The sequence below is a fragment of the Macaca nemestrina genome, chromosome 5 (assembly GCF_043159975.1).
Source record: "Macaca nemestrina isolate mMacNem1 chromosome 5, mMacNem.hap1, whole genome shotgun sequence".
NCBI classification, from domain to species: Eukaryota; Metazoa; Chordata; class Mammalia; order Primates; family Cercopithecidae; genus Macaca; species Macaca nemestrina.
Genome location: NC_092129.1, coordinates 146,135,960 through 146,140,782, shown reverse-complemented (window position 1 = coordinate 146,140,782; position 4,823 = coordinate 146,135,960). Strand labels below are relative to the sequence as shown.

The following is a 4,823-nucleotide window of genomic DNA, read 5'->3' as shown; positions in this document are numbered from 1 at the left end:
ACAGCACAGCACTTCCTAGTTACTTTGCTGCACTTTACTATTATTGATTCTTTTGGGGTAATGGATATGCCTTTTTTCCTCTGGAGAGCTGGATGTGCAACACTTACCAGCACACCACTGAGCGGGTCTTTTGGTGAAATAGTAGGCAGCATGAGAGGTGACTGATTTTAGTCAAAGAAAGATGGGTTTGTCTAGCAAAAACCTCACTCAAAGAAACATGGGAGGACCTGGCGAATTCCAGTGGATGCAGGGAAGAAAGGAAGACGAGCCGGAAGACAGAAAGGACCCTCTGATGCTGACTCCATACTGGCGGAAGGGTGTCTCTCGTGGAAAGTTAAAAACAGCGGGAAAAATATACCGTGCCCTCATGCACTAGGAGTGTTTGTAACTAGCAATTGCTTGTTTATTCCTCAGGCACACACCTTATACACCTTTAAAGGTCAGGGGCATAAGACTGAGACCCACTGCCCCACTTCCTCCCACGGTCTCGTGTCTAGAGGGTTCTATGGATACCCGGAGATCTTCATTCTGAACGGCACGCTAGGCCGGATGGGGAACACAGAGGAATGAATGGCACTGCCTGGCCTTGAGAAGAGTGAGAAGACAAGCCTTCACATGAGATAAACATGCGAGCACTGCATCACTTCCTCCTCTCCAGGCCTCAGTCCCCTGGCCAGGCACCCCAATGACATGGGAGGAGTTCTCAGTGGGCCCTTTCAGCTCCCACTGTCCCAGCCTGGAAAGCTCTCCTCTTCCTTCCATCTGGACAAAGCTATGAGGCCCGGCCTAGGCACTTCCTCCTGCCACTCCTCCAGCTTCATCCATCTCCTGTCTGCATAGCAGGATGGCCTTTTACTTTCTTTGAATTTTTTTTCATTTGGGGAAATCGCAGGGGTCAGTACATCCAGGGTGTGATGGATAAGCCTCGCCCTGGGAAAACCACTTTCGTGATCATAGTATCTCCCCTGCCAGGTAAGTATAGGATGGCCTTTTAAAACTTAGCCCACCTGCTTCAACCACAGCAAGGTGACATGTGAGGGGCAAAGTGTGAACCCAAATGCTGCGACATTCCTCCTCAGCTGGGAGACCACTGGCCATTACCAGCTGATCCCAACACCAGCCTAATTTTTTTTTTTTTTTTTTTTTTTGAGACAGAGTTTCGCTCTGTCACCCAGGCTGCAGTGCAGTGGCATACTCTTGACTCACTGCAACCTCCGCCTCCCAGGTCCCAGCAATTCTCCTGCCTCAGCCTCCCAAGGAGTGGGGACTACAGGCATGCACCACCATGCCTAATTTTTGTATTTTTAGATCAGGCTGGTCTCGAACTCCTGACCTCAGATGATCCACCCGCCTTGGCCTCCCAAAATGCTAGGATTATGTGTGAATCACTGGCCCCGGCCCTCCTCATTTTTTTTTTTCTTTTTTTTTTTTTTTTTTTGAGACGGAGTCTCACGCTGTTGCCCAGGCTGGAGTGCAGTGGCGCGATCTCGGCTCACTGCAAGCTCCGCCTCCCGGGTTCCCGCCATTCTCCTGCCTCAGCCTCCTGAGTAGCTGGGACTACAGGCGCCCGCCACCGCGCCCGGCTAATTTTTTGTATTTTTTAGTAGAGACGGGGTTTCACTGTGGTCTCGATCTCCTGACCTTGTGATCCGCCCGCCTCGGCCTCCCAAAGTGCTGGGATTACAGGCTTGAGCCACCGCGCCCGGCCTTTTTTCTTTTTTTATTTGAGACAGAGTTTTGCTCTTGTTGCCCAGGCTGGAGTGGAGTGGTGTGATCTCAGCTCACCGCAACCTCCGCCTCCCTGGTTCAAGTGATTCTTGTGCCTCAGCCTCCCGAGTAGCTGGGACTACAGGCATGCACCACCACACCCAACTATTTTTATTTTTTTATTTTTTTTTATTTTTTATTTTTAGGACAGAGAGGGTTTCACCATGTTGGCCAGGCTGGTCTCGAACTCCTGGTCTCAGGTGATCCGCCCAAGTCAGCCTCCCAAAGTGTGGAATTACAGGCGTGAGCCACCGTGCCCAGCCTCTCTCTCTTTCTCTCTTTCTCTCTCTCTCCTTCCTTCCTTCCTTCCTTCCTTCCTTCCTTCCTTCCTTCCTTCCTTCCTTCCTTCCTTCCTTCCTTCTTCTTTCTTTCTTTTCTTTCTCTCTCTCTTTCTTTCTCTCTCTCTCTCTCTTTCTCTCTCTCTCTTTCTTTCTTTTCTTTCTCTCTCTCTCTTTTTTTTTTTTTTTTTCCGGAATCTCACTCTGTCGCCAGGCTGGAGTGCAGTGGCTCGATCTCGGCTCACTGCAACCTTTGCCTCCTGGGCTCAAGCGATTCTCCTGCCTCAGCCTCCCGAACAGGTGGAACTACAGGTGCCTGCCACCACACCCAGCAAATTTTTGTATTTTTAGTAGAAACGGGGTTTCACCATGTTGGCCAGGATGGTCTCGATCTCTTGACCTGGTGATCCACCCGCCTGGACCTCCCAAAGTGCTGGAATTACAGGCGTGACCCACTGTGCCTGGCCTTTTTTTTTCTTTATTTTCCAAAACAGTTATCTTAGACTCTTCATCTTTAAAATAGGAATAAGGCTGGGTGTGGCGGCTCACACTAGTACTCCCAGCACTTTGGGAGGCCAAGGCAGGCGGACCGCCTGAGGTCAGGAGTTCAAGACCAGCCTGGCGAACATGGTGAAAACCTGTCTCTACTAAAAATACAAAAATTAGCCGGGTGTGGTGGTGGGCGCCTGTAATCCCAGCTACTTGGGAGGCTGAGGTAGGAGAATTGCTTGAACCTGGGAGGCAGATGTTGCAGTGAGCCGAGACCACACCATTGCACTCCAGCCCGGGTAACAGGGCGAAACTCTGTCTCAAAAAAAAAACCCCAAAAAAGTAGGAATAAGGCCTGCAGCGCCCAGGTTAGGGTGAAAACACATGAGCTAATGTGCTGCACACATAGTAGGACACTAAACTGTGTCCCCCAAATTCATATGTTGAAGTCTTAACTCCCACTACTTTTGAATGTGACTATTTGGAGATAGTGCCTTTAAAGAGGCAATTAAGTAAAATGAGGCCGTCAGGGTGGGTCCTAATCCAATATGGCTGGTGTCCTTCTAAGAAAAGGAAGTGTGGACATGCAAGGAGACCCCAGGGGTGCACGTGCACAGAGGGATGACTGTAGGAGGACAGCCGTCTGCAAGCAGGGACAGAAGCCTCAGGAGAAACCAACCCTGCTGGCACCTCGATCTTAGACACCCAGATTCCAGAACTGTTAGAAAATAAATTTCTATTGTTGAAACCACCCAGCCTGTGGTATTTTGCAATGACAGTCCTGGCAAAATAATACAGTCCTTCAGAGGCACCTATTCTTTCTGCCTTTAACTTGCTTTGGCTTTGTTTTATGTGTGGCCTTTTTTCATTTGCTTGTAAATGACTTGAGGGCGACATCCAGGAAGGAGTATTTTTCCTGTGTCCCCACAGGGTGCAGTTCAATGCCAGGCACTAAGTACACAGAATCAGACCTTTGTCCTCACTGCCAGCTTTGCCCTCCTGCTGACAAGGGTCGGGCGGGGGGATCCAAACTCCTATCTACCAGGGTGCTTTTCAAAATTCAAGTCATGGAAATAATTTAGGGAGCCACTTGAGTACTTTTTAGAAATAATGAGATAGAACAGCAGATAATAGAAAATGCCAGGGTGTTTCACGGGCAGTAAAAGTGTTACTTCATGCAACTTTGTTTGATTTTACATATTTATAAATAAACAGAATAATTACAAATTATCGTAAGAGCTATGATCATGTTTGTGTGTCTGGTTACTGCATTGTGGTGTTAAATACATTTCTTTAAAAAAAAAAATAGAGACAGGGTCTCGCTATGTTGCCCAAGCTGGTCTTGAACTCCTGGGCTCTGGTGATCCTCCTGCCTCAGCCTCCCAAAGTGCTGGGATTACAGGGGAGAGCCACTGCACCTGGCCTAAATGCATTTCTTACTGTGAGTTTCAGCCCCAAAATTTTGAAAACACTGACCTACCAGTGTTTTCCAGTTTCCTTTAGAGTGAGTTTGTGGTTAAAAAGCTAGTCAGGGCTGGGTGCGGTGGCTCACACCTGTAATCCCAGCACTTTGGGAGGCCGAGGCAGGTGGATCACCAGGTCAGGAGATCGAGACCATCCTGGCCAACATGGTGAAACCCCGTCTCTACTAAAAATACAAAAATTAGCTGGGCGTGGTGGTGCATGCCTGTAATCCCAGCTACTCGGGAGGCTGAGGCAGGAAAATCGCTTGAACTAGGGAGTCAGAGGTTGCGGTGAGCTGCAAGAAATTGCGCCACTGCACTCCAGCCTGGTGACAGAGCGAGATCCCATCTCAAAAAATAAAATAAAATAAAATTTGAAAATAAAGCTAGTCAGCTCTTGGGGAGGCTTGGAGTCTATGGGAGTGAGGGCTGGGCCTCCGGGACGACTTGAAATGGATCTAAGTCACTCTGTCCAGGCAAAGAGCTATGGAGCCCTGTCCTTGGGTTCTTTCCTCTTTGTGTCCTGGGGCAAGTGACATGACTTCTCTGTGCCTCAATGTCCCTACCTGTAGAAGGGATTTAAAAAATCTATCGTAGGGGTGCTGTGAGGATTACCAGGAGCTGAAGTACCTGAAGGCCCTTGCTGATGTCAGAGGTGGTTTTTTATTTCACCATTTCATGCACGTCTGTCTGCTGTAGGAGGGAAATTGTTTTCTTGTTCTTCCACCTCAGGAGAAAGGAAGACACATGTCCCTCACCACTTGGAATCCCTGGCTGGGGCTAGGCCAGGGGCTCAAGAGTACCCAGAAAAGTATTTCAAAAGCTC

At 48.8% G+C, this 4,823-nt stretch overlaps 1 non-coding gene across 1 annotated transcript; it reads right to left on the bottom strand.

Annotated features, from left to right (window-relative positions):
- Positions 1 to 820: 820 nt before the first annotated feature.
- Positions 821 to 980, bottom strand: LOC112425316 (U1 spliceosomal RNA). Its single transcript, XR_011624155.1, has one exon. It is a non-coding gene; the product is annotated as a U1 spliceosomal RNA (small nuclear RNA).
- Between the last annotated feature and the right edge of the window lie 3,843 nt (positions 981 to 4,823).